Source organism: Rhinopithecus roxellana, chromosome 14, assembly GCF_007565055.1.
Source record: "Rhinopithecus roxellana isolate Shanxi Qingling chromosome 14, ASM756505v1, whole genome shotgun sequence".
Lineage (NCBI taxonomy): Eukaryota > Metazoa > Chordata > Mammalia > Primates > Cercopithecidae > Rhinopithecus > Rhinopithecus roxellana.
In genome coordinates this window covers 115573108-115597048 of record NC_044562.1, presented here as the reverse complement: position 1 = coordinate 115597048, position 23941 = coordinate 115573108, and the positions used below count along the sequence as shown (strand labels likewise).

General features: G+C 41.1%; 1 protein-coding gene across 3 annotated transcripts in view; it reads right to left on the bottom strand.

Moving 5' to 3' along the window:
* Window positions 1-23941, bottom strand: part of LYPD6B (LY6/PLAUR domain containing 6B) — a 188397-nt gene that overhangs the window by 33519 nt on the left and 130937 nt on the right. For 2 of the 3 annotated variants that reach the window (XM_030915975.1, XM_030915977.1), the window contains one exon: window positions 22361-22432. The exons of the other annotated variant lie outside the window; for it this stretch is intronic. The gene's annotated coding sequence lies outside the window, so the exon portion shown is untranslated. The remainder of the gene's footprint in view (window positions 1-22360; window positions 22433-23941) is intronic. 3 annotated transcript variants of the gene reach the window in all.

The following is a 23941-nucleotide window of genomic DNA, read 5'->3' as shown; positions in this document are numbered from 1 at the left end:
AAAAAGTTGAATGCAAAGTAATGTGGGCTGTTAAAATACATAATCCCTTGACCCTATTGAAGGGCAATTTGGCTATTTCTGAAGCTGCAGCCCCTTCAGTAAATAACAGCATATCCTGACAGTCTGAGATGCTTTCCTACTGAAGGGGACTTTCTCCTTGTTGGTTGTGAGCATCCACAGAGCTTTAGAGAGGCAATGCTGACTCCAGGGACTGACAGCTGGACTCATTCTAACCAGTGCTAGGACTGAGTTCCACTTGAGTTAATTTTCAAGAGAGTATCTCACCCAAGCAACTTATTTACTGCTCCTTCTTAAGGTGTTCCATGTCTGTTTTAAATCCTTAGAATTTCAATCTTGCTGTGGGAGGACTGCCAAAACTTCAAGTATTTCTCTGATGATTAAACGGCTGCTACGGCCAGCACACCAAAAATAGTAGGTGTTGAAGGATATCAGAAATCAAAGTTCTATTAAACAGATCCATATGAAGTATGTGTTGTGTGGTTGACGCTGTGAGAGCCACCATGGAGTTTTAAACCATATGAAAACTCTTCGACCCAAAAAACTGATGATGCATTAAATAACTGGAGTAAGCCCAGGGCAGCATATAATAAAGAATTTAAATGAATGCTATAGGGTACAGAAAATGATTATGATTATACCTCATAAATACCTTACTATTAAAGAACAAAAATTATAAAATATAAAGTGCTTAAACTAGATGATATGCATTCACATACCTCTTTGACTCTTATAACCACGTGGTGAGGTAGGTGAGGCAGATGTTATATTATTAACCCCACTTACAGATGAGGAAACTATAACCAAAGAGGTCAAGGGGCTTAGGCAATAGCACCCTGCAGATGCACGGCAGAATTCCAGACGGCAGCCATGGTGCTCTCTTCTGGTTCCCTAATCTTGCTGCCACACCACGCTGCCTTTTCGTTGCCATGGGAGGGAGAAGAAGAACTTGAAGGGTGAACTGTAAAGGATATTGTTGAATGAAAAATAGGACGTAAGATTTTTCACGGGGAAAGGCAAATAGTGAGAGGGGCAAAGAGCATGACCACAGGTTTAGAGGCAGAGACTAGAAGAATGATTTCGTGAAATGGATATGTATTAGAAGGAAAACAGGGTGTGATAGGAAAATGGAATTATCCATGGAGGATTCAGAAAGGCGGGAGTTGAGTTTGAGTCTTTCAAGCAACGAGACTTTTTTGCAAAGGAGACTGCCAGGATCAATGCAAAGTTTAAGGAAGTTGATACGGTGTTCCTGTGCTAGATGGGTTCAAGGGATGGAAGGTGGGAGGCAACGAGTCTGGGTTTCTGGAATCCAGCAGGGAGTGGCTGGGGGCCTGATGTAGTTCTGAGATATCAAGGTGGGTATGCCTGGCAGAATTCATCACAGATGCATTTGCCATCTCATGTCACTGAACAACATCAAAGCTGAACGACTCTGGCTACAAGGGACAGGAGATGATTGGTGTTTACAAACTTAACATGGATTAAACCATTTTAGGTTGGTTCACTTAAAACCTGCAAGATACGCTGTCTCCAGGATTCAGGATTAACAAAGGTAAAATTACCTGCATTTTCAGGCCTCCGTTTAATGTGACTTCCTGAACTCAGCCAGTCTGTTATTAGGCTGGAATGGATGGGGGCCTTACAGCCCTGCTGGAGTTCCAACGGATGAAGGGGATTTGAGAGGGCTGGGGGGGTAGGTACTCTGGGTCTCTCACCCCCATTTAAATGAGAATAGATTTGATTTTATAAAATTGCTTCTTTTAGGATCTTTCACAAAATTTTATTTGGGTAAAGGCTTCCATAGCTTAACACATCTGAAAAGGCCAACAATCTAGTCCATCCCCAGCCACAGACAGAGTGGGAAGCAGGACCAGTGAAGTGCAGGGCCTGGTCCCGGGTCCCAGGTCACAGCAAGTGAGGCCCACTGAGGGGCCTTTTTAAAGTACATCAAATTGGGCAACTGAGGACTGAAAGAACAAAAATCATTTCGTATACTTTGAAGCCCCAGGGTCAGGATTCTTTCCAGGCCCTTTTTGTGCCTGTGGCAGAGCCGGTTCCCCGATGTCCTAACCAGGACAGCACACACAGCCAGGATGGAGGATCAGGATGCAGCTCCTGGTCACCAGCAGCCAGGCTGGGCCTCACATCGCGAGAAGTGAGACCGGGAGCCTGTTTCAGGGCTGAGCCTCCTGCCCACAAATTAAGCTTAGGATACTTCCAATAGGAAAGAGGGTCTAGTTAACACTTCCTCTGACTCATTCACAGTTTAACACTTGATAATTTCTTTTCTTCCTCACTTTAGTCTCCTTTGGAGGGGCTAAGACTAAGGCCAAAACAAAGTAAAAGTCCACCTCCACCACCACTAACAAAAACCACCTTAAGAAAGGGCTGTCGTGCCCTGGGGAAGATAAAGAAGAGCTGCAAGTTTGGAATTCTCGCAGTTACCAAAGAATTATGACCCAGAAGCAGGGAATCATTAAATCCGGCTGGTTTCACTCGTATAACAGCATATAACATTGTACCAGCTCCTGCACTGCCCGCTGAATCAGGAAGTTTAGGGAGAAAAAACCCCAGCAGAGCCTCTAGTAAATCTGTTTTTTTGTATTCGAATCCTAAAAAAGTATTCCTCACACCTCTTCACATAAGGCCTACCATCACCTTAACTATGTTTATCGAGACAGACAAAGTGTCTTCGCAGATGCTACAGCATTTCTCTTCTTTGACAGCAAATACTGATTAAATCTTCCGGGAGAAAAGTTAGGCAAACCCAAACTCAGTTTCTCTCCAGTTACAAAGGGACAGACTTTCCATTTCCGATATTTCCTTTCCTTTTCTTATTGTCAGGAAAATAAATAAAAGTGACAGAATTTTGTAGAAAATGTCTCCTGAAGATATGGTTGTTTTGGTTTTAACTTAGGTTGAATGATTTCCTACCGGTTTTGTGAATTATCTAATCTAACTAAAAGAATTCCTAAACCAACTAGGTTTCCTATTAATTTAGAAAAACTGGGGAGAATGTAGATGATACACAAACCAACAGTGCCAGGTGAGCTTTCCGCTGGCAGGGCAGCATGTCACCCTTTCAGGATGGAGGATGCTGAGGGGACTGACTTTACTGGCATTGACATTAGTGGCAAGAGACTATACATTATGAATTAGCACATCTCTATGAACTGATTAACTTCTGGATATTCTGAATGCCTGGTTTAAAAAATAATAAATCAAAATGACCTTTCAGGCACTCACCAACACTGCTAACAGAAACATCCCAGTTAGAAATCTGGGTGGAAAAACACGTTTGTGGCACATATGCTGATCTGAGCAATAGAGTCTGTCTCTTTAATCACCCCTGTTAGGAATATAAAATCTCCTGAAAATAAGTCACACAGCTCTCTACACATCATGAGTAATTCACCAACATAAAAGCTACAGATTTTATCATCATTATCGGCACTGCCAGCTAGCTGCTAAGAGTTATTGAGATAAGTAGACTTGGTTTGAGGGTTAAAACAGTGCGTGTGCTGTCTCTGAAAATCATCTGCATAACTGCAGAGCTTTCTAATTCACGTTGAAGACCCATCATTATGTCAGGAGAAATTGAGGCTCTCAGGTCCCCAGCCTGATAATGCAATACACAAGCCTCCCTTTGGGTTCTTTCTGAAGGACCAGCATCACGGTGGGAGGTGGCAGTGGGCCAGCCGGCATGCACTCGTCTCCTGCAGCTAGCTGGTGATTCTGAAGTCAGTGTATACCACTGCGACTTTCTTTCCCCACTCCCAAACTTGGGAATCTACAAATTGACTAATGAAGGAAAAATAAGAAATCTCATGACCATGGTAGTAGACAGAAATGAAAACTGATATATACTTTTATTCTTGAGTTCAATTTTAAAAGCAATCTCCATTCCACCAAGCTCTAAAGGGCCGCCTCTCATTCCATCAGGGAAGGTGGAGAGCACGTTTGTGCAGACTGGCCTGGCCTTTGACAGATTTATTGACAAGACCCACTGGCTGGAGTAAGTACAGGGATGCATCATTTGTTGAGAAAGAGAAGAATATATACCACTGACAAGTTTCCAAGAGCTCATAAAACAGCCGTTAGGCCTAGAAGATCATGTCTACAATGTATTAGTATCAGGAAGAAAGCATTAAAGGCATTTCTCAAGTTTAACGGAAAACAAAATTTCAAAAGCAAGGTGAGTTAGCTGCCAGTGTCTGAAGTTGATGGAGACGCAGAGTCCGTTGACTTTGACAGGCTCTGCTCTGTGAACAGGGACTACACACTGCATGGCGTCAGTCACTTCGTTGTTTGTTGTTAGCCGAAAGGAGAGACAGTTCAGGTAGCACTGTTTAGTCTCACGGGGGTAGCGGAAGTAAAGTGATAGGAAACTGACTTTTAGTTAATTTTGCACTGACCTCTAGATCACAGTGGTGGACAAGATGTTATCTTTATAATATTTTAAAATAGATTTCTAAAAGATGAAAACTAAATATGAAAACCTGACATTATGGGATGGCGATAGAGGAAAGAACAATGGACACTGTCTATATGCTGAATCCACATGGAAAGATTGTGCTGGAAGCCTAATTACCTCTCAGCCTGAGCATTTAAACCTCTGACCCCAATGGAACACGAGTTCTTCTTAAGACTTAGTGTATTTTAGATTTAATTGGATTCAAGGATATTTTTCTCAGATCCTCAACTTAAGAACTATTAGGCACTGTTTAACCTGAAAAAAACAAATACTTCTTGGAGTCTCAATTTTCTCATCTATAAATCAGGACAGTAATACTTACATGTTAGGGATATAGTACAGAGTAAATTATAAAAAATGCAGTGAAAAAAATACAGTGAAAATTAAATTAATAAGTACAAAGTGTGTTTTACAATGCCTAGCATATAATAAGTGCTCAATAAACATTACCTTACTTCCAATTCTACTCACTTTCAATAGTACACACAAAACAAAACAAAAACGAAAAAACTCTTGCAGAAGGGATACAGTGCCAGGTTGTGTAAGGAGAAGATGCAGTTTGAGCTTTCTTGTTGTTTGGGCAGCAGATTTCGTGAACCACCATCAGTCCTATAAATAGGCTCTGCACATCGCCTGCTAAAGCTGCTCATTGCACAGAATCGATAATGAAGACCGGCAGGCATGAGATTTGCTCACAGAGCATTAGCCATCTACTCCAATCCCTTGCAGATCCCATAGCAAAGCATCCTGCTGTTGACTCCCAAAATGTCGGGCCTCTAAGCCAAAAATCAATGTATGAGTTGTTTCATTGCCCTTGGTGATTTGCATCCATTTTCTTTACAAAAAGCAATGCTACTGACTGCCAAAGTAACAAGGTGAAGGGGAATAAGAGACAGGAGGAAACAGCCAAATGGGAGCAGAGCTAAGGTAACCAAATAAACATCTCTCTTTACTGCCAAGATACTAAAAACATAATCCCAGCCAGCTTTGTGAGTTACCACCTTAGCCACATGGCTACATATTTGATGGAAACAGAGATCCAACAATGGAAAAATAAAAGCATTTCCCCCACCAAATGAGTAGCTGGACATGCATTTGAAGAAGAATGGCATTAGGGTGTTCAAGGCTGACTCTCTCCATGCAATGCTAATCAAATTTACCCAGTTCACGTGCTTGGGGGCCATTTCTCTAATCACAGATGCTGCCAATTCCACCTGCAATCTAAAAATCCAGACTGTGCATTCGGTTCCTCAGTTCGCAACAATAATAACTGAAACACCATTTTTCATGCCCTACAGAATGCAAACACAGCTGAACTGATCCACTTCAAATCTTCATAAACAATTCAACTGAGGATGAAAGCAGGTAAGACATTTCAAAGTGAGGATGTTTAGATGACCAGGTACATGGGGATGGTGTGTATATGGGGAGAGGCACTTTTTGGCAGAGTTATTACTGGTTTAAAGCATAGGTGCTACTCTAATTTTAAAGTCTGTCAGGTATGCATACTATATGGCTGCATGGGACGTCTTTTAGAATCAAATCCACTGCCTTCTGTAGTCTTTGGGGTGGCTACCATGCTAGTATGTAGGTGGCCCTCAGACAGGTCTTATCAACTGCCTGTAGTCCCCTGTTTAGCCCGAATGCCCCACCAAAGAAAAACATCAGACATAGTTTGGAAGTCTGGGAATCAAATGGTTGAGGAAAGGGCAAGAAAGTCAGTAGATAACATGACCAAGTACAAGCCACAGGTCAGGGGTTACGACGTCATGGGGGCAGGCAGAGGGGTCTTTGCAGGCATTTGCAGTCCAGTTCCAGAGAGTTTATCAATGGAGGTTTTATTCCCCTGTTTCAATACCCTGGCACACTTTTTGAAACTAATGATTGACTCCTTACTCCGTAAGGCCCAGCTCAAATTGTACTTCCCTTGTCCTGAGCTCACCAGGTGGTTGTCTGCTCTCTTGGACATATATTTACTAGGTATGATTTACTCTGTTTATAAAACTCCATATTTATTATACAAGTAACACAAACACACACGTGTGTGCATACACGCACATACAGTCACATGCTGCATAATGATGGTTTAGTAAAGGATGAACAGCATATACAACAGTGGTCCTACAAGATGATAATGGAGCTGAAAAACTCCCATCCCTTATTGACTTCGTCGTCATAACATCATAGCACAGCACATTACTAACATGTTTGTGGTGATGCTGGTGTAAACAACCTTACTGTGCTGCTTGCTATAGCACAGACAATTATGTACAGTACGTAATACCTGATAATAAATGATTATGTTACTGGCTTATGTATTTACTATATTTTATTATTATCTTAGAGTATACTTTTATTTATTTGTTTTGAAAAGTTAACTGTAAACAGCCTCAGGCAGGTCCTTCAGGAGGTATTCCAGAAGAGAGCATTGTTATCATAGGAGATGTCAGCTTCATGCATGTTATTGCCCCTGAAGATCTTCCAGTGGGACAAGATGTGGTGGTGGAAGACAGTGATATTGATGACCCTGACCCTGTGTAGGCCCAGGCTAATGTGTGTGTTTGTGTCTTAGTTTTTATGACAAAAGTTTAAAAAGTAAAAAAAAAAAAAAAAAAAAAAAAAAAAAAAAAAAAAAAATTAAGAATTTTAAAAAAGAGAAAAGACTGATAGAATAACGATATAAAGAAAAAATATTTTTGTATATCTGCAAAATGTGTTTTAAGCTAAATGTTATTACTTAACAGTCAAAAAATTAAAAATGTTTCAGTTTATAAAGAATTACAGTAAACTAAAATTAGTTATTAAAACTATTAAAACATATTTTTAATAAATTTAGTGTAGCCACTGTAAAGTATAAAAACAATAAGTATAGTGTTTTTAAAGTCTACAGTAATGTCCCAGGCCTTCACATTCACTCACCACTCACTCACTCACCCGCCCAGAGCAACTTCCAGTCCTGCAAGTTCTATTCATGGTAAATGCCCTATACAGGCGTACCACTTTTTATCTTTCATACAGTATTTTTATTGTACTTCTTCTATGTTTAGATATATTGGATGCCCAAATACTTCCCATTGTGTTACAACTCTCCACAGTACTCAGTATACTAACATGCTGTATAGAATTGTAGCCTAGAAGGAACAGGCTACACCATATAGCATGGGAGTACAGTAGGCTATACCATCTAGGTTTGTGTAAGTGCACTCTATGATGTTTGCACAATGACAAAATTCCTTAATGATGCATTTCTCAGAACATATTCTTGTCATTAAGTGACACCTGACTACACACACACACACACACACACACACACACACACAGAGAGATGAAAGAGATTATGCACAGAGTATTATAATTATATATCTCTTTCCTTCGCTACACCATAAACTTTATTTTTTTATTTCCAACTCTTATTCTAGGTTCAGGGGTACATGTGCAGCATGTGCAGGTTTGTTATACAGGTAAACGTGTGCCATGGCAGTCTGCGGCACAGATCATCCATTCACACAGGTATTAAGCCCAGTATCCATATTCTTCCTGATTCTCTCCCTCCTCCCATCCCCCAACCTCCAACAGGAATCCAGCAGCACATCAAAAAGCTAATCCACCACGAACTAATAGGCTTTATCCCTAGGATGCAAGGTTGGTTCAATATACACAAATCAACTGATGCGATTCATCACATAAACAGAACTAAAGACAAAAACCACATGGTTATCTCAATAGATGCAGAAAAGGCCTTTGATAAAATTCAACATCCTTCATGTTAAAAACTCTCAATAAACTAGGTATTAAAGGACCTTACCTCAAAATAATAAGAGCCATATATGACAAACCCACAGCCAATATCATACTGAATGGGCAAAAGCTGAAAGCATTCTCCTTGAAAACTAGCACAAGACAAGGATGCCCTCTCTCACCACTCCTATTTAACATAGTATTGGAAGTTCTGGCCAGGGCAATCGGGCAAGAGAAAGAAATAAAGCATATTCAAATAGGAAGGGAGGACGTCAAACTATCTTTGTTGGTAGATGACACGATGCTTTTTCTAGAAAACATTGTCTCAGCCCAAAAGCTTCTCAAGCTGATAAGCAACTTCAGCAAATTCTCAGGATGCAAAATCAATGTGCAAATTAGAAGCATTCCTTTACACCAAGCTGAGAGACAAATCATGAATGAACTTCCGTTCACAATTGCTACAACAAGAATAAAATATCTAGGAATACAGCTAATAATGGAAGTGAAGGACCTCTTCAAGGAGAACTATAAACCACTGCTCAAAGAAATCAGAGATGACACAAACAAATGGAAAAACATTCCACGGTCATGGATAGGAGGCATCAGTATCGTGAAAATGGCCATACTGCCCAAAGCAATTTATAGATTCAATGCTATTCCCATTAAACTACCATTGACATTCTTCACAGAATGAGCCTATAAGGTTTTTGAAAGCAGGAACCATGTCTTGTAAATTGAGTACTAGACATGACACTGAACATTCACAAATAAACAAATCTCTGAATCAATAATTAAAGGTGCAGATTAGTGTGCAGATAAGTAGCTGGTTTGTAAGCAAACAGAAAAAAAAGGAAGTGATTAGTTAGGTCCAGGATGTGTATCATAATGTAAAGTCAAGCCAAACAAATCTCCCTTCTTTTGTGACATGGTTACAAGATATTACATTAGTAGAATTCCATACACAACCTAGATTTTGGCAAAGCAATAAATAGAATATTTTATCCTTAGGGAAATGATAGCAAATTATGAGCTGCCAAATCATTTTAATAGATGAGTCTCAACCCTAATGTGTTAATAGTATCCTGTGGAACTCTGTCATCTATTGTAGTTAACATTTTAATCAATTACTTGAATAAAGATAAGACATTTTATCAAACTTACTGATGGCACAAAGCCAGGAATAGCAGGTACTATGTTTCATAGCAGAATCAAGATGCAAAAAAAAAAAAAGGCCTGACAGACTACAGCATCAAGCTGAAATCAACAAGATGTTAAAGATAAACTTATGGTTCAAATAATCAACAGCACAGGCAAAGAGTAACCAAGACCTCACTAGTTAGCAATTCGTCTATATGAATTATAAGTAATTACAAACACCATGTCTTTAAAAAAAAAAACAAAAAAAACACAGTAATAGTACTGCTGCTTAAAGAAACTAATGCACAATGGAACCTTATCCTGAATCAAACAAAATTCTTCTTCACAATTGTATTAGTTAGGGTTTTCCAGAGAAATTCAACCCAGAGAATATATATATATATATACACACATATATATATGTACACAAACACACACATAGATAGATAGATAGATAGATAGATAGATAGATAGATAGATACCGGTTCATGATATTAGAAAGGCCAAAAAGCCCCATCTGCAAACTGGAAACCCAGGAAAGCTGGTGGTATAGGTTGGAGCCTGGAGAGCTGGGATCCAATGGTGTTGATTCCAGTCAGAGTCTGAAGGCCTGAGAAGCAGGAGCACTGAAGGCAGAACATCCATGTCTCAGCTCAAGCAGTCAGGCAGAGAGAGATAATTCAATCCTCCACTGCCTTTTCGTTCTGTTCGGGCCCTTAATGGATTGGACAGTACCCACCTACATAGAGGAGGGCCATCTACCAATTAAAGTTTAGCTCATCTCTTCTAGAAACATCCTCACAGACACACCCAGAAATAATGTTTTACTAGCTATCTAGGCATCCCAGATCTTCATGATGAGTGTGATCACCATTGGAATATCACATCCAGTTCTGATTAGGAGGTTCACAGAACAGATGTCCTGGTTGGACCACTGAACAAGGCATAATCACATGCTGTATCAACTCTGACCTGAAATCACCTCTCCAAGAAGAGCTTTGCCCTTACAAATCCACGCATGTGGTCGGGTAGGTTTTGAAGCCCATGATGACTGGTCTGAAGGAGGAGATCCTGCTGCTGATACCTTAATGGAAGGAGGGTGATATGGTTTGGCTGTATCCCCACCCAAATTTCACCTTGAATTGTAGTTTCCATAATCCTCACATGACATGGGAGAGACCCAGTAGAAGGTAACTGAATCATTGGGGTGGCTATCCCCATGCTGCTATTCTTGTGATACTGAATGAATTCTCACAAGGTCTAATAATTTTGTAAGGGGCTTCTCCCTCTTTTGCTTCCTGCCGCCATGTGAAGAAGGACATATTTGCTTCCCCTTCTGCCATGATTGTAAGTTTCTTGAGGCCTCCCCAGCCATGCTGAACTATAAGTCAATTAAACCTCTTTCCTTCATAAATTACCCAGTCTCAGTATATCTTTGTTAGCAGCATGCGAACAAACTAATACAGAAGCATATGGAAATTGAGGAGGAACTGCGCCAAAAGGGCGGAGGGTAGAAACCAGGGGCCTGGGAGCCATAAAGCAGGCTGCTTGAATTGAAGACATGCAATTCAGGATGGAGGGGAATCACAATGCCTTGGGCTCTCACATAGATCACCAGTTTTTATTGTAGATCCTGGGAAAGAAACCACAGAGCAAATTTCAGTAGTAGAGTGTTTTCTCCCTAAACCAACACATCTTCAGCAGCATAGTGCCAATGTTCTCACATCTTTAAATAGTGGAGAAGGGCATTGAAAAAATATTTTTCTTATTCAAAACCTTTCCCTGCCATCCATATGTTATTGTAAACACGTGGCATTTCTTTTTTTTTTTTTTTTTTTTTTTTGAGAAGGAGTCTCGCTCTGTCACCCAGACTGGAGTGCAGTGGCCAGATCTCAGCTCACTGCAAGCTCCGCCTCCTGGGTTCACGCCATTCTCCTGCCTCAGCCTCCCGAGTAGCTGGGACTACAGGCGCCGCCACCTCGCCCGGCTAGTTTTTTGTCTTTTTAGTAGAGACGGGGTTTCACCGTGTTAGCCAGGATGGTCTCGATCTCCTGACCTCGTGATCCGCCCGTCTTGGCCTCCCAAAGTGCTGGGATTACAGGCTTGAGCCACCGCGCCCGGCCACGTGGCATTTCTTGAGTCCTCCTTTCCATATACTCCTTTCCTCTCCACCCATCCCACTCACAGATATAAAGTAACAACAAGAAAATAGGCTGGGGATATAGGATCAAAAAAAAAAAAAAAAATCAGACTTCAAAAAAAAGCTCTCACATAAGGAATGAGAAAAACAGAATTCCTATCCTTGAGTTATAAAAACAGAAAGGGAAGGGGAATTTTGTAGACCCAGAAAGTGATGAAATGAGGAGAAAGACATCAAGTTTACCCAAAAGGTAATAAAATATTTTATTTATTTTTTGATTATGAAAAAGAAAATAAATCATTAAAATGACTGTCAGAATGCCTCAAGGACAAGGGCATGGAAGAGGACTTGGTTATAAATGTTGTGGAGAGTAATAGAAGACTTGGTGTTGTTTCCTTAGCATTTGCCTGGGCTGAGACTTCCTATTTCAACACGGGAATCACAGGCAATGGTAAAGTCAGTCCGCTCCTGGGCACACATTATTGCTTTTCCATTCAGGCCTTATCCGAGAGTACCAGAGTGGCTGCTCCCACCTGCAACCAGGTCCTATCTCACACTGATCCAACAGGACATGCTGGCAAACTGCCAGGGCTTCAGGATCACCATTTGTTTTATTTTCACAGCTACTAATTATTTCATATACGCCTGCTTATAAAACATTTATTTTTCTTAGTTCTCAGGATTCAAGATGAAGAAGACAAGGTTCCTGCCCCAAGGAGTTCTGTCTAAAGTCTAAAGGGCCTTGGATTAATTCTGACGTTGTTTAATGATGTATCTCAAGTGCCTGAAGACAGAGAAAGGTGATAGGATAGCTCTTATAACAGTGACTGTTGGTTTTATTTAAACCTAGGAAGGATTAGTTGAGAATTTGTAGAAAAAAGGTAGGATTTTCTATTAACCCACAAACTTATATTCAGCATTCTGCCTTGAGTATTTTCTTTTGATTTTCTACATGCCAGGTTCTCCCATAAACCATGATGTTTCAAAATACAGCCCCTATCAAAGCTATGTGTCTCTAGATCTGTAATAAATATAAATATTAAGACTTTTGAAATAAACTGAACCTTGAAATGAACTGAACACACATGGCTATCAATATGATTTCTGTAACTACCCATACATCCAAATTCAATCCAGGACAATGCAGTCTCACATTTGTCTCCCAAATCAGGCACAACAGGACCTAAGAATAGCACAGAGAACAGTGACGTGATAGAAGACAGATGGTATTTGTAAAATGGAAATGACTCCAGCTGCCTTTCAATACTCCTCATCTATGATGGCACATGTCAAGTGTGAATGTCCTCTCAGCACTGTCACAAGAACAAGGCCTGAAAAAAGGTTTACTAAAATCCCCCATGAATACTGAGTGGCTAACATGCAACACGACTACGAAATTACAAGCAAGAGGTACAGGCAAATAGCTATCCATTTTCATAGCTGTATCTTTGCCCTTGTGACCAACCAGACTAGCTGTATCATCTGGTCACTCATATAATCACTCTGTACTGACCATTAAGATGTCCACTTTTGGCAATACTGACCAATACAATTTCTCAAATAGAGACATGGCTGAAGACCTGGGCCTATGAAATATCTTTTTAGAAGGAACCACAGCTTCCATGTCCAAGGCACATTTATATAATTCACATTACTAAATAGAAACCATGGCCCTAGACTCCCATTGCCTGGAGATTTTTATTCAGTGGAAACTAAAATGCACCAGCCTGTATGACTCAGGGGGAGTGGTAATGATGGGATGAGTAATCATTCTCTTGAAGTTGCTAGTTAGGATAAGAACAGTTGTTCATTACCTGACGGGACAGGTTTCTCAGGCTGGCAGGGAACAGAACAAATAAATCAATGTCGCTTTCCTCCCTAACATCTTAAAACCCTGTATTTAAAGTCTGCATTTCAGCTCACAACTCAAGGAAAACAATCCCCAGAACTATCCATTTGGCCTCTGGTGATAACAGGGATCGACTGAAGATAGGTGAAAAATGGAAGAGGAGATGTGTAACTTTAGTTTCAGGAGAGAAATCCTATGGGAACACTAGCTGGTTGTCTCTCTTAGGTCACTCCCTTGGTTATTTTAGGAATTCCTCATATACAACTAATGCAATGTCTTTTTGAAACAAGCCAAACACACATGTTGACAAGGAACAGTAAAAGCCTCTAAAATGGCAGTCCAGTTTAAAGACTTGACAATTGAGAACCTTATCCCCTTCAAGGTCATGCTCCAATCAGACTTCCAGAGTACCACTTCCTCCTGTTTGGTCAATCAGGACTACCAATGCCTGCCAGCTTTGCTTTTTAGTAGGTTTGGTTAATTAACATGAGTTTGCCTTTGGTTTTTGCTAACATTGCCTGTTTTGGGGAATCAGTGGTGCCCAGGAGAAAGACATGAGTGTGATGTGTGTGTTGAAGATGGACAGGTGAGAGACAGCTGGGTCTCTCACCTAGACCCCCAAGAGCAGGTTCATGAATGAATTAGGGTATTTCCTAATTAATCTGAATTAATCATTTCCTAATTAATCTGAATCTCCTTACCATTTCCATACTGCATTACTCTACCCTTTTTGAGGGGATATGTTAAAATACAGTTTAATTACAAATGAAGCACTATTTAAAAACCTATAGAAAATACACTGATTTAATAGATGACAAGTAACTGTCTACATAATTGTTGCCCATGAGAGTTTTGTTAGATAATACCTAAATAGGCTCATACCATGTGTGATTTTGGCAACAATCTGTTTGGGTACCCTGCTAAGGCCCCAAAGTAAACCTAAAAAGACTTGACCACACGCTTCATCAAAGCATACCTGAGGCTTAATGCAAAAGAGAAGTTAGGCCCCTATGATCAGAGTGTGTGCTGCAGGTTACATTATTGTCCAAACACATTCATTCATCATCTATCTGGCGGTTGCACAGATCTACCATCTAGGAGTAACAACCTTTACTCTTTTTCTTCTAGCAAGGACCTACATTCAGAGAACAGGCATGGGGAGACACAGCTGATAGCAGACAGAACTCAATATTCACAGTTTAAATATGGAAATGACTATGGTGAGAACAGGGAAATCATGCATGGGCTTGCCATGTTGAGACACAGAAGAGGTTTTCATCTCCATTCTAGAAAGACTTCCTGAGGATAAAATTTCAAGGACAGCTTAAGGTTAAATTTGGAATGCAATGCTTTGGTTGGATTGTTGATAACAAGCTTTAAAGAAGGTGCCACTGAGGATTATGAGAACGTTGCTAAAGTGGCTGCTACTGTGGACTGGAATCTGACGGGTGCATGTGCAAATGTGTAAATATGCCTTTAGCCATTCAAAGCACCACCATCCCCAGCTCGTCTTCCTCGCCAAGAGCCAGCGTAGAGCAAGGTTCTTTTTTTTTTTTTTTTGAGACAGAGTCTCACTCTGTTGTCCAGGCTACAGTGCAGTGATGCGATCTCTTGGCTCACTGCAAACTCCGCCTCCCCGGTTCAAGCGACTCTCCTGCCTCAGCCTCCTGAGTAGCTGAGACTACAGGCAAATGCTCCTGCACCTGGCTAATTTTTGTATTTTTTGTAGAGATGGGGTTTCGCCATGTTTGCCACGCTGGTCTTGAACTCCTGACCTCAAGTGAGCCACCTGCCTAGGCCTCCCAAAGATTACAGGCATGACCCACCACACCTGGCTCAAAGTTCATTTTTAAAAAAACAAAAAACAAACATAAAAAAACCTCTTTCTATGTTTATTATTGTTAAGCAATCATCATCACTGCAAAGAAAAAAATCAAAAGAAGGGGCTCCCACAGAGTTTCAAGTATTGTCTTTCCTGCAACACTGGTCATAAAACCAACAAGAAAGGGGAGCGATTAAACCCAGAAATCCTAGGGTGAGTCAAAATTGCAGTGATTTAGAGGAATTGCCAGATCTGAAACATCCTCTATGGGGACAAGGTGAATAAAACCTCCCTTTCAGGAAGCACGATGACTTACTCACGCACGTGAGGACCCTGTGGTAAACCACAATTTTCTGAGCCCACTAAATCATGCCTGCTCCCCCACTGTCCCAGAAGACCCAGCTGTCTCTCATCTATACCTCACCATACACATACCACACTCACATCCATCTCCTGGGCACCACTAGTGCCCCAAAATAGGCAATGTTAGCAAAAGCCAAAGGCAAACTCATGTTAATCAACCAAACCTCCTAAAAAGCAAAGCTGCAGGCTTTAGTAGTCCTGATTGACCAAGCAGGAGGCAGCAAAAAGGACACTGGTAGGTTTGCTAGATATATCAGAGAAAGCAATTAAGTTTATGGCAGGGTAAAAACAGCTCCAAAGCCCTCTGAAACAAAAGATGCTTCCTGCCTGTGGTCGGTTCTGGGCCATTCTGTCATAATGGCAGGCTGAGCTATTCAGCTGCAGCAGCCAACAGTAAAACACTGTTTGGAGAGAGAACCATCCCAATCTCTACTGCAGAGACCTGCCTGTCAGGTTTTCATTTCTACGCTAGGGGATAAACTGTCCCAGCTGGTTTGAATAAGAAAAGAGGAAAGTGAGCATCCACAAGAGAAAAAAAAATTACTTGATGCAGGAGAAGGTTGTAAACTCTTCAAGATTAGTTGAAGGAAAAGATTATGAAGGTAACAGAGTTTCCACTGGTATGGGGAAAATATCCCTAGGATGTCGTGGTTGACAAGCAAGAAAGCTGTCCTTCTCAGGAGTTCTTAGTGTGGGAAGGTGAGCAATGATGGGAGGGGCGGGGCAGTCTGCAGCCTGGGTCTCCCTAGTCCCCAACCTGTGATCTCTCCTCTCTGGTGGGGCCATGCATGTCCAGATTGCCCATTTTCCAGGTCAGATTCTAGCTGGAGTTCACATTAGGGTGAACATGCAAGTTCTCACGAGTGCAAAGTTGTAGCAAACACTCTCAGTAGCAATGGAATAGGTATTGATGCCAATCTGAGCCTACATAAGACGATGAGGGTGTCAGAAGGAGGCCAGGTGTAGAGTCAAGAGACAAGTATGGGATTTAAGGGAGATAAGACGCTAGACAGCCAGAGCAACTTCCCTTAAGTCTTAGATTGGCAGTTTGTCCCTCACTCCAGAGCTAAATGGAGAGTGAGATATGGCCATCCTGGAGACGCAAAGTCTAGTTCTGGCTCCTAAATGTGTTCTATACCCCTCAAACAGAAAGGGTCCCTAATTTATAGATGAGAAAACTGAGGCACAGAGAGGTTAAGTAACTTCTCATTGTAACTCATGTTGGTACTACGAGCCACTTCATTCATGGCTGCAAGGATGACCTCAAAAATGTCGGCAAAATTTGTCATTTTTCTTAGATAAACCACCTGTTCTATCTGGACACTGGACTGAATTTAGTTCAACAAACCGTAGATTAAAAAGGCTATCAACCCACCCTTTCCTTGGGATAGTCCTTAAACAAAAAGCTAAATAAACACAACATTCTTTTCTTTGGGGCTCTTTCGGATTACTTGAAGCCAAAAAATAAGAGGCTATCTGAAATGTTATAGAGGGCGTTATTAAATATCCTCATTCTTCAAATAGACTCCACCTATTGTCAACCAAAGAGAAGAATAAGAAGAATGTCAACCAAAGAGAAGAATAAGAACCCTCTACCCCCACCCCTATCCCCAGGAAATACCGTTGGGCTCAGGAGAATTACTCTGTGTTCCATGGGATAATGAGTGTCTTTATTACATCTAATTAGGGTCTCCTATAATGTGACATAACCATTTTTGGTCACTTGGGTGTACCCAGAAAGGCCTAGCAACCATCTCTAAATAGCCAATCCCCCTGTCTCTAGAAAAACCACACAGTCCAAGAGAGAACTCTGCTAAGAGTCAGGAAGATGTAATTTCCATTAACTCAAGAAGCATTAGGTTAACATGCAGACTCTGAAGCCTGACCTCCTGGGGTGGAATCCCAGGTCTACCACTTAGCTGTATGACTTTGAGGGAAGTTGCTTAACCTCTCTGTGCCTCAGTTTCCTCACCTATAAGTTAGGGATAAAAATCATACCTATTCATAAGATTTTGTAATGACCAAATGAGTTATGATATGTAAAGGACTTCCAATAGTGCTGGGCATATAGTAAAAACAATATTAGTGCCTGCTTGTGTTGTTATTAACTTTATTATATTCTTAGGTACATTACTGAAGACCTCCACTTTCCAGACTTCTCTCAGATGGGCTGACAAGACCATCCCTATTCCAGGATTTTTAAAAGACAAAATAAAATAATTTTAAAATAAAGTAATTTCAGATTGCTTTTATAACAAAGTTAAGAGTCTGCAATAAATTTAAAATGGCCATGAATTCTTTGCAGCTACTCCAAGTTAGAGGTGGAGTCTATTTCCAATCCCCTCCCCTTGAATCTGGGCTGGCCCTGTAGCTTTCTTTGACCAACAGAATGTGGCAGAAGAGAGGCTATGTAATTTCTGAGTTTAACTTACAGTTTTTGCTCTTGTCCTCTCGCCAGAAAGTCTGTCATGTGAAGGAGGCTGAGCTAGCCTATTGGAGGGGGAGACGATGTGGCAGAAATGAGTCATCCCAGCTGAGATCCCCTACACCTAGCTCCCAGGTACCAGCTGAGCGCAGGGGTATGAGTGACCCCAGGTGAAACTAACAGAAGAACCACCCAGCTGAGCCCAAATGGAAATGTTAGTAAAAGTGCCCAAATTGCTGACCCACAGAATCATGAGCAAATTAAACCGTTGTTGTTTTAAGCCACTATGTTTGAGGTGGTTTGTTATGCAATAAATAATTGATGCAGAGCCCTCACTGATACAAATAAGGCTTTATTATCAATAGCATTTCAAACACACACACATAAAACCAGGTCACTTGGTTATTTGCCAGCAGGTTTACCAACCATCACATGGTGCTTCCAAGCTCTTATCTCACTGACCTAGGGCCAGTGAGGCAGCACATTCACTTGGAAAAAGCTAAGACCAATTAGTGATGAAATTTGGGAAGATGGAGGCAAGCTTTCAGCACCAAGGTAGGGTGCCAAGTTAGATCCTTGTAGAGGGATATCGTGGGAATACAGGATTTTGTTTGTTCCTTTTAGTCTGCAATAGAATACAAAGCCAGAAATGCCTGAATTTGGCTTCCTTAGAAGCAGTGTTATTCCCGGGTCTTGGATATGGCACAACAGTGTGGGTAGATAACTTCATGGCATGAGTCAGAAAATTCAAGGTCAGCATCACTAAGGGAGAATCAGGGGAGCCAGTCAGAACTAATCGTGTCATTTCCGTGGTCCAGATAGGCGGCTCCAAGAATGCAGGAAGCCCTGAATGCCTTCATTTTATTCTGCTGGTCAAAATAAGTGAAGGACTTCAGGATATGCCACTCTAAAACAGGCTGTATTAGTATGATTATTTTGAGCTGAAGGCATTCGAAAAACAGCAAATGCAGAGAGAGGCTTTCTCTGAGCTCCCCTTATCTGCCTAAAGACAGACAGACACTCTAAAAGAAACTAGGTTGTCATCAATTCCCTCTACAGAAGTTTCATCAACCAGGGGAGATTAACTCTTATCACAGGTCAGGAGACTAGAACACACACCCCACCCAGACAAATTCTGTCACAAACGACCATATCTCCCATCTATTCTTCTGAGGGCCCATTCATCTTCCCAAAAAATCATTTACTCTTCCCTTAGTTGCCTACATCCCTCCTCCCCTCTCTCCTGCAAAGAGAATATATGAGCTCCTAAATCTGACTGTATCTTTGGATATTGACATTTTTTCCCCTATGATGCACTCATGCATATAATAAATCTGCATACCTTTTCTCCTGGTAATCTGCCTGTTGTCAGTTTATTTCATAGACCCAGTTGTTGACCCCACAGGTTAGAGTGAAAGTCTTCCCTTCCCAACACAAGAGAATGATTACATTCTAAGCTTTGATTTTACTGTGACCTAAGCAAAAGCTTACTTCACTCCAGGGCACAGGGGTAAAAATAGCAAGTTCCATAAGTCAATGTTCCCTCACCTGTAACATGAGGGAAGAACTGACACCCAAGTTTATAGGGAAATTACACTGAAATATGTGATGAGAGGTTCTGGAAGCTTAAGTCTCCATTTGTTATAAACAAAGCTACCACATTGAAATGAAAACAGTCTTACTCAATTATTTGATAAGCTGGACAGCCATGGTGCTAAAGGTTCTTACACAAGCCCGGTAGCCTTTGTCTGTGCATTACTTGTTTATTCATCTGTTTGTTGATTTCATACCTTGTACTATTTTGTGGGCATGTCAGCATGGAGGAAAAAGTTTGTTGAGGGTGCAGAAGTGAGAATGGTAAGAATTATATAAAAGTAAGACACCTCTCCTTCCAAGAGCTTACAGGTCTCATCATCTTGAAAAACAAAATTCCCTGTTTAAAGCATCTCAGAGTAACTCCACTCAGCCCAACCAAAATTGCTGCATCTATTGAAACTCCTCAGGTTATGAATCAAGAGAGTTCAGAAAACTCCTGACTGTGTGGAATCACAGAGCTGATGAGATGTTCACAGATGAAGATGCCATAAAATAAAGTAACTTACCCAAGAACTTGCAGCTAGCTTTGGCACAGAGCTGAATCTGGGCTCCAGGCAAGCAGGACTCCTGCCCCACCCACAGAGACCCCTCTCAAGACGCAAGGTATTTACAATGTGAGGGGATACAGGCACCCCACAATTCCAACCCAGTTGCCCAGAAAACAGAAATTAACTATCATATATGGTGAGCAGAAGCTCCACACTTATCATGTAGGAGCAAGTCAAAGATATAACTTCCTGTGGTGTAGACTTAAGGCTCTCTAACCACACACATTTAATAGAGTACTCAGCAGCCATTAAAATAGGCAAAAGTACAAGAAACGACTTGTGTTACATTTAAAGTTCAAAACTTAAGTACACAGAGACTATGTGAAGAAAGTCAATACAAAGGGGAAAACAACAGCAAAATGCACTAAAGTGTTCATGACTACAAGTGGCACCTTTTAAAACTGAGTGATTTTTACTCTTAATTCTTTCTGCTGTTCTCCATAGGCCAAATATGCTTTAACGATCTTGAACTACTAAAATGCTCTTGAATTTGTTGGCTACCTTCATGCAGAAGAGATAGCTAGAGTGTCAATAGTAGGTGGTGGTCGGGGCAAAAGGGAATGTGAGCAGGGGCGAGTGAGGACATCGAGTAAAGCCTAGTCGTAAATACTCCGTGTTGGTTGGCCCCATTCGGTGCTGTTTAATTGCTTACATCCCAGTTCTGCCACTTTTTGGGTTGATTGTCTAACTTTGGGCAACTTACTAATCTTTTAGGTAAGCCTCAGTTTCCTCAACTGTAAAAGGTGGATATTAATAGACCCTTCCTTACAGGAATGCTGTGCAGATTGAGTGACAGAATGCATACAAAATGCTTAGGGTGTTGCCTGGTAGACAGTAAGAATGAATAAATGTTACCTGCAGTGATGGTGGTGATAGAGATGGTTAATAATAGAGTTACATCTTATCACCACAGTGGTGATGATGATGATGATGATCCTGCCACTGTTTAACACTGTAACTAACAATGAATTACCTTTCCTTGCTTTGGAAAATGACCCAATGTTCCCATATGTCTTATGACTAGACCGTCATTCCTCTGATCTTCATGTCCTTTGGGTTTCTTACTAGCAGCTTCTTAAGTTGCAGTTACAGCTCACATACCACCCAATATGCCCTGGGGAAAAGAGTGATGATAATATACAAATTCCTGCTTGTTGCCTTGGACCTTATTAGGGTCATAAAATGTTATCCATTTAGAAAGGCATCTTAGTAGATATTTTACAGAATGCTGCTTTGTACTTGAAACATATAATTATAATTAACAAACACAGGGGCTAACAATTCAATCTGCTCTTTAGGCAAGAAACAGGAACATAAACATGGCCCTGGCCAGATCAGCACATAATCTTACATGATTTCCTTTGCATGCTTCCTCCCTCTCTTCCAGCCATCAGATGCAAAGTGGGAGGCCTGTTTGACAGGCAGAAGTCCTCTTGGCTTGTAGTTGACAGTCTTGATAGCCAAGAAGACCACTGAGACAACCAGGTCCAGTCCCCGAAGCCTCACACAGGCAGTCCTTGGCATTTGCCACCTGCCCTCAGAAAAACCAGACCTCTGATTTGATATCTTCACCTAAAAAAATGGAGTCAGGCCTGACACACTAACCTGGTCAGCCTGTGCAGTAAGCACCACATTTAAAACCAAAAGGCAAAATGCATCAAGTAAAAAGCAATCATCAATTAAACACATAACTTTCAATGTTCCCACGTCCATCTATCCTGTCTCTCTTCTTTGTTGGAGTAACACTCTTGTCCTGTTTTAGATCAGTAAATATTTTCTAAGGCTTAACATGTAAAGGTCCTATAACTACAAATGCTCAATAATTAGTGCACATGTGTTCTAAGTGTATTCAGCAATGTCTTTCATTTAATGCAGACACTTTTGAACACTGCTCCACATCCCCGACGCACCCCCATCCACCACTGAGAAGATTACTCTGAGGAAGTTCTCTTTCAATTGACCAAATTAGCTTCTGTGGTAAGCAGAGAAGTCTTTGATCTACTAACCATTTGCTGAGCATGGGGACTCCCCTTTCTGGTTCACCAGAATTGTAACTTAAGCTCAAGCCAGGCTTCCAAACCGCAGGATCACAGTGAGCAGTGAGGGCTTAGGATGGGAAACCGGGCAAACTGCCAAGGAGATGGGAAAAAGACACGATCCCAGGACTTTTAGGAGTCCATTCCCAACAACCTAACCAGAGCTCTCAAATGAAAAGCCGAGGGCTGTTGTAACAGCTGCCATTCTTACCTTGAGAAAGAGAACGCGGTTGTCAGGCTCCTCTCTGGTACAGTGAAAAGGTTTGCACTCAGAGTAATCAGCCTACCAGAGATAAAAAAGATAAGGTAAGAGCCACTGCTGACGATGAGTAACGTTCTTGAACAACTGGAATGTTTTCTAACAAAAGGCAGGTTTCTGGATGTTTGGAGACGTTTCAGAATAGAACAGCAATACAGTCAATTGAACAATATCAAATGCATGAAATCCCTGGAATCAAGTCAAGGTGGGGCCGTTAACATTACAGAGAGTGTGAGCTAGTGTTTTATTAACACACACCTGGGCCCCATCTAATTAAGAATGGTAATAATTGGTGAAATCATACACCTCATCACATCCCTCCACAAAAATGGTTGTTTACCAAAGAGCTGGCAGAACTCTCTATAACACCAGCATATATCAGGGTATTTGGCAGGCCGGAGCATTCACACATTCAACATATCCACAATGAAGACTCTGTGCCATTTAACCTGGTTTGGAAGACAGCCCTACCAGCTGATGAAATAATGACAACATAAGTCTTGAACCCAGATGAGGAGGTGGGAGGGAACTGGAATGTTTCCCTATATGCATTCAAATGAGCAAATATAAAAGACAAAACTTATGCCCAATTTTAAGAAAATTCTATTAAATATTTATACCTTTTTTTTGTAAGAGATGGGATCTCACTCTGGCCCAGGCTAGAATATAATGGTATGATCACAGCTCACCGTAGCCTCAAATTCCTAGGCTCAAGTGATCCTCCCACCTTAGCCTCTTGAGTAGTTGGGACTTCAGGCATGTACCACCACACCTGGCTACTGTGATAATTAATTTTATGCACCAACTTGGCAAGGCTATGGTGCTCCTCTGTTTGGTCAGACATCAGTCCATGCTGCCAAGAAGATATTTTTTAGATGTGATTAGCATTTAAATCAGCTGATCTTGAATAAAGCAGATTATCTTTCATAATGTGAGTGGGCCTCACTTGATCAGTTGAGGCTTCAAAAGACTGAGGACTCCCAAGAAGAAATTTTGCCTCCAGCCTCTCTTTGGACTCAAGATTGCAACAGTAACTCTTCCTTGGATCTCCAACCTGGTAGCCTGCCGTATGAATCTCAGACTTGCCAAGCCCCAGAATTGTATGTGAAAATTCCTTAAAATAAATCCCCTTGCCCCTACTCTCTCTCTTTCTACACACACACACAGACTCTCTTGGTCAGGGTTCTCTGAAGAACCCTAATTAGTACTAGTATGCCATCTAATTTCAAAAAAGAATGAGTTCATTTACAAAACATATATACTATGTAGAGAAGAAAACATAAAAAGAGGCTATAAGAACACGAGAAAAAGTCCACAGAAATGTATGTTGTAAGGTGCTAAATTATTACTAGATGTGGTTCATAAATTAGGCTCTGAGCATGCTAGTAGCCAAAGCAAAGAAGAAAATAGACACACTATGGTCACACTGAACAAAATATAAAACACCATACACATACTCCTCAAGAGTGTTAGCTTCATGTCATTGAGAAATGTCTTCCAAGATGTCACTACCTCAGGCAAATTCTTAAAGGA